Genomic DNA, 12,060 nt, shown 5'->3' on the forward strand with positions numbered 1-12,060 from the left:
ATTATTGTTATATATAATTTTTAAAAAAGATTTTATTTTATTTATTTATTTGAGAGAGAGAGGGAACACGAGCAGGGTGAGGGGCAGAGTGAGAAGCTGAGTGGGGAGCCGGAAGTAGGGCTTGATCCTGGAACTCCGGGATCATGACCTGAGCTGAAGACTGGCACTTAACAACAGAGCCACCCAGGCACCCCTAAATATGAATAATTACAAAGTGAGGACTTTGGTTAATAAAAATTGGCTATACAGTTTATACTGTTTTCATAATTCTTAAATTTTGATTCTAATCTGGCAATATCTCCTATTCATCTTTTCACATGCTATAATAATTCTTTGTTGTATAATTTTAGGTAAAATACAAGGTATATAATTTCTGCAATTTTATTTTTTTTTAATTTTAGTTACGTAAAGTAAGATTATTTACCTAATTCTAAATGGAGTTACATTATGTAAATTTTTTTCTCAGCATTATTAGAAACCTTCTGCTCTATCTATATTTGATTTTTCCAGAATCTGTTTTATTAGGCTACATTCCTTTTGATACCTGTTCTGGGTTTTGTTTTGTTTTGTTTTTCCTACTGGTCATTTATTAATCTGCTTTCAAAAATTCATTTTTTAATGAAATTGCATTATTCAAAAAAAGGGAGCAGAACTTATTTTTCTCAGAGTTCTAAAGCCAGTCTATCTATGTGTTTAAGTATATTTGGTCATTTGTTAGAAAATTTGGTATCTGCTTTCCTAATATTAGCCCCAAATTCACGTTTGTGTTAAACACATGTTCCTTTTAACTCTTTACAAAATGTTATAATTAATGAGCATTTATTTCTAAATATTCACACGTGGAACTCCTATAACCTTAAGACAATTTGTTTCACAGTATGTTGACAATTAATAATTCTACTCCTACTCTGCATTTTATATGTTTCAAGATTCAAGCAAACAATGGATAATGTGCAGACAAATTATATTAAGATCATGTATCACATATAATTTTCTGTTAGTTAAACAAAGACTATATGGACAAGTGGTATTGTATAATGTCAACAGCTATGAAGGCAGAAAACATCAGAATTCAAATTCTGAATGTAACATATTTTTACTGTATATTTGGACAAGTTGAATATTCTTTTTTATCCTATTATCTCACCTATTAAAACAGAAGCCAAATAGTTGTAAGAATTAAATAATATATGAAAAAAAAGCACTCAGCTTTATTTGCTGTCATAAATATTAAATAAATGGAAGCTATCATTTCTCGTTTATATCAATAATGAAACCTTTGAATCTCTTTGTAAATTTTATTTAAAAACATATTAACAGGAAAATATGATAGACTGAAGTCATTTTTATACACATTCAAAAAAACTAAAAAAACAAAAACAAAAACAAAAAACAAAACTATAACAAAAAAAAAAAAGAGAGAGAAAAGAATCCAGAGTTAGTTTGCTTGTATGTCTAACCAACTATAATATGAACTTGAAGTTAGTGACCTTAGTTTACTTTTATATGCCCACCACATAAGACACTGGATGGATTAAGTGGATATTAATATATGTTTGTAAAACACTAATCTGTGTGGTTTTTACTTCAAAGTTTATATCCATTTCAATATCATTCTGTATTTATCACACAAGATCAAGCTATCAGTGAATAACTGTGAAATGATAATTAAGGATGATATGCTTTTATAATTCATATGGATTACTCACAGATGCAATATTATAAATTATAGCCTTGGGCTTTTAGAGAAAAAAAAAAGAGTGTTTAAAATCCAGATGTGGGGGCGCCTGGGTAGCACAGTCGTTAAGCGTCTGCCTTCCGCTCAGGGCGTGATCCCAGCGTTCCGGGATCGAGTCTGCACATCCGGCTCCTCTGCTGGGAGCCTGCTTCTTCCTCTCCCACTCCCCTGCTGTGTTCCCTCTCTCTCTGGCTGTCTCTCTGTCACATAAATAAATAAAATCCTTAAAAAAAAAATCCAGATGTGGGCTTTCACTAGTATTGGGGAAAAAACAATCATTGACCTTAAATTTTAAATTAAAAGATTTAATAAATCGTGATTATAACTGACTTAAATTTCTGTATTAAAAGGTTATCTAAAGATGAATTTGTACATCAGCAATATACTGTGTATTTACTAGAGGTTGGGTTGTTTATGGTATTAATCACCAACATTTCTCTGAGTCCTCTTTGCTAAAAATCTATATCTACTGATTTTTCGGTAATTTAATATATTCAGAAAAGCTCAAATAGGAAAAAAGAATTTTCAGGAACAGAAACTAATCAGTGGGGGGCAAACTTATACTAAATGATACTACTGGCATGGACCATTAAGATAATCTAGTTTATATCATTATTTTATAACGAGGGTAAGTGATGACCAGAAGTATTAGCAGACTTACAAGTTATAGAGCAAGTTAGTGGCAGAGTTTCAAGTCTCTAGTGCATTTTTCTCTTTATAATAATTATAGATAGTTTATTATTTTGACATATAACATATGGTATTTGCAGGGATAAACTGGATTGGAAGACACACTTAATCTTCTGATACCACCGCATTTCTTGCTTACAGTTTTTGCTTACAACTTAATATAATTTTGAGTTCACAAGAATAGTACATTTAAATAGCAGCACAATTCAAACAGACAAACAAAAATAGTTGAACTAATAGGAAGACAAAGGAAATGAAAGAGTAGTAGGAGGAAAATGCAAACTTCTACCAAGTTCCCTGCATAAACTGACACCAGGCTTAAGGTCCACCACATGGGTCACTTTCAAGATAGATAAGATACCTTAGGGAGATCATAGGCAAAGAAACGTCTTCCAATGATGAGCCTATCAGAGACAGAAAAGCTTACTTTGTTATATTTTCATGATTCTCCATTCTGTTCTTTTTCCCTTTTTTAGTCTTAGCCACTTTACATTTCCTGTTTGATTACTTCTTTTATAGCATACACGATTTTCCAAGTTTTATATAATACAAATGATTTCTACAGTTTTCCAAAGTGAACAAAGTACGTTTTCAAATTATTTTTTTCTGCAGTGTTTGTCTTTTATATTGCTTTTTCCCAATTATTTATGGTGTTTTTTTCTGTATATTCTTCTTTGTAACTTGAGCATACTTTTAAATATCAAGGAAATTTCAACTAAAATCCCAATTAAGAAAGATGTACACAGATTTATTCTTCCTGTTGGCCCTTACTGTCCACAGGGTACAGTTTCAGATATAGAGGTAATGTGCTGGTTATTGTATAGAGCTTCTGCTACAGTTTTGTTTTCTTTTGTGATTTATTCATAACAGATCTTTTGAGTCACATCGAATCTCCACCTGCCATCTAGTCATCTGATTTAAGAAGTTTTTGTATAACGTTACACAAGCCAGTTTTTCCCTTCAACACAATCTTCACTTGCACATCATTTCCAGGATTACCTTCTCCTAACCACCAGAATCACACCATCAAGGTAAGGTTCTATCCATTGATCACTTCTATACCCAATCATAAAGAGTTGCTATAAGAAGGACAGAAATGGGCAGTTTATTGGATAATCTAGTTATGAAATAGAATTATCCATAAGCTAAAAATCTCTCATGAAATAGCAAGGTTGTTTTTCCTTCAGGCTAGCATGGTTTTGTGTTTGGTTTTTGGTTTTAAAGCTATACACTAAAGATGGCTCCTACTTTCTGTTTCTTACAAATGGTTCCAATATTTTGATTTATGACTCTTCCTGAATTATGATTAATGAAACTTTATTCAGGTATCTAACAGAATATTGATCAATATGAATAGTTAAAGTGTTCTTTGCCTGTTTTGTTATGCTTCTAACACTATTTCGGTGGAACATGGGATTGGATGATTGTGGTTTTGCTATCTTTCCTTCATCATGAATCATAAAATGTTCTTTATTAAATCAAGAAACACTGAATTCTGTTATTAGGTCAAAATCTTTCTTAGCCTCAAAATGGATTCTGTCCATTTTATTTATTACACAATCATTTATTAAATACCTGCTATGTAATACAAACTGTTCTAAGCGATAAGGAAACAAAAAGTCAAGGCAGATGTCATCTGTCTGCCACATTCTAATGGAGGAACTAGACATACAGTAAGTAAGCGGAAAAAATTATTTTGTTTTACTGAATGTTTTGAAAAGAATACCATAGGGAATATATGAATAAAGACTATATAAAAAAGGTAAAAAAAAAAAAATAAGTGCCTTTTTCATAATGCCTCTCTGAAGAAGGAGTATTTAAGCGGTGTACTAAAAGAAGAGTTATCCATGAGAGGAATAGAGGTACTATTTGTGGAAATGTTCACTATTGGGGAGAAAAGAGAACATACAGATAACACTGAGATGTAACAAATATACTAAAAGATGTTAAAAATATTTTAAAAGAACAAACTGATGATTACCAGAGGGGAGGTGGATGGGGGGATGGGGTAAATAGGGGATGGGGATTAAAGAGTGTGCTTGTTGTGATGAGCACCAGGTATTGTATGTAAGTGTAGAATCACTAAATTGTACCCCTGAAACTAATATTACACTGAAATTTAAATCAAAACTTAAGAAAATAATAAAGGGGTGCCTGAGTGGCTCAGTTGGTTAAGCATTGGAATCTTGATTTCTGCTCAGGTCATGATCTCTGGGTCCTGGGATTGAGCCATGCCTTGGGCTCCATGTTCATTGGGGAGTCTGCTAGAAATTCCCTCCCTCTGCCCCTCCCCCTGCTCTCTCTCTCTCTCAAATAAATAAATAACTCTTTAAAACAAATTATGGTACCTGTCAACATTTTATTGAATTGAATTAAATAGAAAGTGCATCTATAGTAGTCCAACCAGTAAAGAGTTTACTTTCTTACTAGCAAGGAATTTGGTAGTAGGCAATATAGATCTGTAAAAGTTGATCAGTGAATCAGGCCATGTCTTTAGAAAGTGATTTTTATCCACCATAGTCATTGCATGTGTATTCCAGGCAGGAGAAAGGGGAAAGTCCAAGGGCAAAGGTGTCTGAACTTTCCATCTCGAAAAGAGAATCTTTTGTAGCAGACAGTAGGCTCTTCCCATATCTCACTGGTCCAAATTCTTCATGTGGCCACCGACAGAAAAAGATCCAGGACAAACCAGTTAATCCTGTTCAAATTAAAGAGATTGAAAAACTACCGTCTAATATATTTTTTGAGCCAAGAAAAGAGTAAACTAGAAATTCATAAAGCGTGTCAAAGGAGACCTAAGGCTTCCATAGAAATAAATTAGTAAAGGCAACACTTGAAAGTATGATTTTGAGCAAAACAACTCAAATTGTAAAACACATACTCAGGCAGTTTTAAATTGTTTGTTACCATCTTATAAACATTATTAAGCCTAATGTTGAGTTTTCCTTGAATTATCTTAAGCCAGCCTGAATTATTATAGTTCTTGTAATATCATGAGCAAAAGAAAGATAAAAGGAAATTATGAATTAGTTTTTCTTTATGGCTGTTGGAGGTTAGAGGAAGAGGAAATTTGAGAGTTTTTGTCTTTTGCTTATTTTCCTATTACACTGGCATCTCTAATACAGCCACCATATAGATAGTAAGCTTAGGATCAGATGTAAAGTATAATCATGGCCATTGTGACAAACTGAAAATACATAATCTATCAAGGGTCTTTTTATAAATGTGCTTCATTATTGTTTTATTTTAGTGAGTCTAGAAACATTTTGACATAGCTCTCTCCATCTTTCTTTTCTTATAAAATATAAAGTTCCTTACTTTCAACAGTCTTAGTTACAGATTGACAAGGACCTCACCTTAGTATTTGAGTAACTTCAATAAAACATGAATTTGAGTGAACTTGATTACAGTGCTCTTTTTCCCATTAGAGGTGGGAAAGTTTTGTCTCTATGGAATATGTCAGCCAATGACTAATTACTAAGTTAATTTTCATCATCTGTTCTAAATAGATGATAATTTCCATCATGTCAAATTTTCAGAAGGCGGTTATTATTAAACTAAAATAATTATGTAAAATAGGGTAAAAACTGTACAAGTAATTAAAGAGTAAACCTAAGTCTCACATGTGCTTAACTCAACATTATTCTGAATTAAAGTGAAAAGGACAGCATCGGTGTAGGTTTTTAATGGAAATACATTATTATTATTTAATGGCGTAATCTTAGGGAAATTATTTGACAAGTATCTATGAAAACCAGAAGTACAGCAGAAGTAGAGATATAACTTTATCACAGGGATTTTTTAAATTTGAGAGACAACTCTTTGGCCATTATACTTTATTTTATACTGCAAATATTATGATGTTGTTGGCTTTTAGACTTAAAAAAGAAGTGTTGGCTGAATAGGAGATGGTTTCTGACAGCAGATGCTGTTAGGATAGAGTCCGAGAGAGAAACTACAAACAGTTTTTAGAATTTACTCTGGTATCTATTTACTAACCCACATGAGACATATTGAATTAAAGACTCAATACCAAGCATCCTTCTCTTTTAAGCTTATTTTGGAAGAAAAAGAGAATAACAACTTCTGCTGTTCTTTTGTTAATCTCTTACCAGTACTTGAAATTTAGTATTTCTAATTTATAGTTTGATTAGTATAATAAGTTAAACAGTATGGAGTCACCTTCCTTAGACATTAAAATGGTAATGTTAGCAACTTCATGTGATTCAGTCTGATATGTGTTTTTCCTTTCAGTTCTGCATTTCTAATGAATATAGTTGGTGTTCATATGCAATACAAGTTTTTAATGTTACCTATAACATTAACAAATAAAACTTCAGGGGATAAAAATTATTCTGCTTCCCTTTAAAATAATAAATTTTATTTTCAAAGATACTACCTATCTGGTCAATTAATAAATTATTTATTTAGTGTTTAATATTAAATTCTTAGAGGCTCTAATTAGTAAAGTGAACACTAAGTCTTGATTTCAAATGGTTATTATATAGTTTTAAAAATAACGAATAATATTTTTTCTTTGGTAAAATACATAATTTTTGATGATTTATCAGAGAATAAATTCAGTCTATAAGTGAAATTCAGGTATATTTGGTGGATTTCTTTAATTGCTGTTCAGTATTAAAGATTAAAAACATTTCTCAATTATTGAAATTCATGGAATATGATAATAATTTTCATGTTTTTACATAAATTTCATATTTTATCATTCTTTAAATATAAAAACTTAATTGAAGGAGAAGGCAAATCAATATTTTTCTAAAAAAAATTCTTCAAATATCCAGCATAGATAGATTTATACACATAAACATACGCACACATTTTGGCTAGTGTAATGTTATTAAAGATGATGCAAATGAATATTTTCAACACTTATGTTTGATGGTAATTAAAGAAAAAAAGGTAGAAAATTATTTTTAAAACTGAAAAAGTTTTATTGAAGTGAACAAATGAATAACGAATACATTTTACCCTTTTAGCCGTAAAGCAGATGAAGGAATTAACATTCAAAGTAAGGTCATCATTGTCATTAAGTAAATTGGCTTAAGTGGTGGGATGAGACCCTCAAAATTCTCTTAAATTAGAAAGACATATCTATAAGCATAGCCATTATCCATTTCTTTCCCTCTACTTTTATTTCCACAAAATTTGCTTTTTAAAAATGAAGTTAAAAGTCCTGTCTTGGATTTTATAATGAAGGAAATGTAAATGAAAATTGTGATAATAAATGAAGCTTGGTCCTGAAACTTTATGGACACACACACACACACACACACACACAAATGATGACTAAAACTGAGGAAGTAGGACTTGAAGATTTTGCAATATAATAAACTCCATTTTGATCTCCAATATTTATCTTAACGTCATAATCTGATGTAGATGAAATCTCTAAGAATTTAAATACTTATTTTAAAATAATTTGAATAAATATCTGTATCTGTATGTTTTCTCTAGTAACTTGGATTTCACCTTATTCCTCTATTTTTGTTTACCATTTCCTATACTAACTCATTATTTTGCCAATCAAAAGAAATTTTTCTGTATATATTTACTGTATTTTAACAGTTTATTACTTAGATATTATTTCATGCAGAAATGCACCAATTCTGACCCAATATCAGTAGGGGACACTTTAGATCACTTTTCTAATTCCACTGTGTTTGTTGCCTACAAAAAAATGAAAGACAAATGGGACTTAGCTGAAAATTGGGCTTTTCCCTAATCATCTCACTTAGACAGACATAGATTTAATTTTTATATTCACACATAAACCTCTATTTTCTCTCTGAACTAGGATTAGATGACTTTGTTTTGGAAGTACACATACACATACACACAAACAAAACACTTTAAGCCAGAAAATAAATTCTAACACTGTGCTCATACAAATGAGGTTTATTAGATTTGAGTGTTCTAAATATTGGATGATGTTATATATGAGGTCATGATCAGCATGACTCCAGCTACTGTGAGAATAAGGAAAACTAAATGGAGCCTAAGTATGGAAATTGACTTAAATGTAGACCCTTGTGTGACTAGAGAATGCACTGACAGTTGTTAACAGGAACATCAGTACCATATCCAACAGTGTGCCCCCAACATTTCATAGTTTTGTTGTTGTTTGCCTCAAATGTTTTCTTTCATGTGATTTTTAATATGTTACCAACTTTATTCATCTTTTCACTAATGGTTTCTAAGGCATAAATCATAATTCTATAGACTTTCCCCCTGATGTTTAATTCTCTTGTTTTTTCCAAAAACTTTTTGTAAGCTAAGTTTTTTTTTTAATGTTTCAAGTTTTTATTTAAATTCTAGTTAGTTAACATACAGTGTAATATTAGTTTCAGGAGTAGAATTTGGTGATTCATCACTTAAATATAACACCCAGTGCTAATGACAACAAGTGCCCACCTTAATACTCATTACCCATTTAGCCTGTCTTTCCTCCTCCTCCCCTCCAGCAACCCTCAGTTTGTTCTCTATAGTTGAGAGTCTCTTTTATGGTTTGCCTCTCTCTTTCTCTTTTGTTTTCTTTCCCCTATGTTCATCTGCTTTGTTTCTTAAATTCCACATATGAGTGAAATTCTTGGTATTTGTCTTTTTGTGACTAACTTATTTCACTTAGCATAATACCCTCTAGTTCCATTCACATTGTTGCAAATGCCAAGATTTTATTATTTTTGATGGCTAAGTAATATTCCATTGATATATATAACACATTTTCTTTATCCATTCATCAGTCAGTGGATGTCTGGGCTCTTTCCATAGTTTGGATATTGTTGATAATGCTGCTATAAACTTCAGGGTGTGAATGCCACTTTGAATCAGTATTTTTGTATCCTTGGGTAAATACCTAGTAGTGCAATTGCTGGGTCATGGGGTAGTTCTATTTTTAACTTTTTGAGGAACCTCCTTACTGTCTTCCAGAGTGGCTGCACCAGTTTGCATTCCTGTATAAGCATTGCAGTGTAAGAGGGTTCCCCTTTCTATGCATCCTTGGCAACATCTGTTGTTTCCTGTGTTGTTAATTTTAGCCATTCTGACAGGTGTGAGGCGATATCTCATTGTGGTTTTGATTTGTATTTCCCTGATGATGAGTGATGGTGAGTATCTTTTCATGTGTCTGTTTGCCATCTAGATATCTTCTTTGAAAAAGTTATCTATTCATGTCTTCTGCCCATTTCTTAACTGAATTAGTTGTTGGTGGTGGTGGCGGTGGCGGTGGTGTTGGTGTTGGTGTTGAGTTTCATGAATTCTTTATAAATTTTGGATACTAACCCTTTATCAGATGTATCATTTGCAAAGATCTTTTCCCATTCTGAAAGCTGCCTTCTTTTTCATTGTTTCCTTTGCTGTGCAGAAGCTTTTTATCTTGATGAAGTCCCAGCAGTTTATTTTTGTTTTTGTTTTCCTTTCCTCCAAGTCATGTCTAATAAGAAGTAGCTAAGTTTAAATATTAAAACAATCATTTGTCTGAATGAGCTTGGGAAGATGGCAGAGTAGAGTGACCCTGAGTTCACCCTGACCCACATTTTCAACTAGATATCATCCACATCCAAGTCAGTAAACTGGAGAGTGATCCAGAGACTGGCACAGAAACTCCACAATTAAATATGAGAAGAAGCTGAATCTGAAAGGTTAGGAAGGTCAAAGAGGTGGAGGAAGGCTACCTGTAGGATGGAGGGAGCTGGATGTATGGAGAGGGCAGAGAAATGGGCCCTTGCACTAGGGAGCTCACATGGGGAAGACTAATCCCCATAATGTTTGGCTTTAATAACCAGAGGGGCTGAATGTGTGGTTTTGTAAAACCAGTGGGACTTGGAGCCTGGAGCTTTAAAAGTCAGCTGACACCCAGAGGGCGTTTATACAACACTGGTGTCAGATGGGAAACGGATGTGTTCATACTGATTTTGAAGCATGTTGGGGGACTTTTAAAATGAGGGAGCTGGAAGGTGCCAGTTTTCTCCCCCATACCCCAGCATAAACACAGAGACACTTGTAGGAGGCAGGGCTGCTCAGACACTTGCTACCTAACCTGCTAGCAGTGCAACATGCCCACAAGTTTTCCTGAGGACTTGCCCACTCTAAACCTGCTAACCTCGGCTCTGGGCTCAGGGAAAATTTTGTTAAAGCCACAATGCACTCTGCCAGCCACCAAATACACAGCTGCCACTGTCCACCACACACATCCACCATGCGTAGCCATGCATGCCCAGCCAACTTTGTGTGCTAGTCCCAGCCACACCCAGCCATCTCTGTGCCCAAGCTTGCTCCCCTGGCTGCCCTAGCATGCAGCCCACAGCTGCCACAGAGAGAAGTTTGCTAATTGCCACCCTGCTCCCAAGTTCCCCAGTAAGCATATGCCTTGGAGCTGGCTTGCCTGGGTCCCACTAACACCACAGAAAGCAAACAGAGGTCACCACAAGCAGAGAGTCAGTGCAGATGACTTTAGTGAAAGGAAAAGTGACTTAGACAGAAAAGTAGGGCTTAAGCAACACACATAGGCTACTCTCCTGAAATACAGGTTCTGATGAACAGAGGACACTGCTCTGCAGAGCACTTCAGGACCTCTTCATAAAGCCACTACATTCAAGAGCAGAAGACACAGCTGATTTTCTTAACACACAAAAACAGACACAGAGAGGCAGACAAAATGAGGAGACAAAGAAATTTATACCGATTGAAAGAATAGGACAAGACCACAGCCAGAGGTCTAAGCAAAACATATAAATAACATGTCTGATATACAATTTAAAACAGTGATCAATAGGATACTCACTGGACTTGAGAAAAGAGTGGAAGACATGAGTGAGACCCATAACACAGAGATAAGGGATAACATAGCAGAGATAGAGGCACAACAAACAAAAGGAGAAACACAATTGATGGAATGGACACCAAGATGACATAAGCAGAGGAAAGAATTAGTGACCTAGAAGACAGAAGAATGGAAAGTAATCAAGTTGAACAAAAGAGAGAAGAAAGAATTACGCAAAATGAAATTAAACTTAGGGAACGCAGTGACTCCCTCAAATGTAATAACATTCATATTATAGAAGTCCCAGAAGAAGAGGAGAGCAAAGTGAGCAGAAAATTTATTTGAAGAAATAATAGCTGAAAACGTCCCTAATCTTAGGAAGAAAACAGATATCTAAATCTAGGATACACAGAGAACCCCCAACAAAATTAAAAAGCAGACCCACGCCAAGATATATTGCAATTAAATTAGTAAAATTGAGTGATAAAGAAACAATTTTAAAAGCAGCAAGACAAAAGAAGTCATTAACTTACAAGGGAAAACCCATAAGGCTAGTAGGAGATTTCTCAACAGAAAATTTGGAAGCCAGAAGGGAGTGACCTGATAGATTAAAAGTGATGGATGAGAAAAATCTGCAGCCAAAAATAGTCTATCTAGCAAGGCTATCATTCAGAACAGAAGGAGAGATAAAGAGTTTCCCAGACAAACTAATGGAGCTCATGACCACTAAACCAGCTCTGCAAGAAATATTAAAAGGACTCTCAGTAGAAAGTGGAGACCAAAAGTGATCGTATAGATACAGAAATAAACAAAACAAAACAAAAAAGACTATTTCTATTAAAAAATCAGTCTA

General features: G+C 33.8%; 1 long non-coding RNA gene across 1 annotated transcript in view; it reads left to right on the forward strand.

Annotated features, from left to right (window-relative positions):
• The window catches only part of LOC130543267 (uncharacterized), a 205,343-nt gene extending 201,768 nt beyond the window's left edge, over positions 1-3,575 (forward strand). The window contains exon 4 of the long non-coding RNA XR_008958486.1: positions 3,299-3,575. This is a non-coding gene — a long non-coding RNA (uncharacterized LOC130543267). The remainder of the gene's footprint in view (positions 1-3,298) is intronic.
• Positions 3,576-12,060: the final 8,485 nt, after the last annotated feature.

Source organism: Ursus arctos, unplaced genomic scaffold, assembly GCF_023065955.2.
Source record: "Ursus arctos isolate Adak ecotype North America unplaced genomic scaffold, UrsArc2.0 scaffold_9, whole genome shotgun sequence".
NCBI classification, from domain to species: domain Eukaryota; kingdom Metazoa; phylum Chordata; class Mammalia; order Carnivora; family Ursidae; genus Ursus; species Ursus arctos.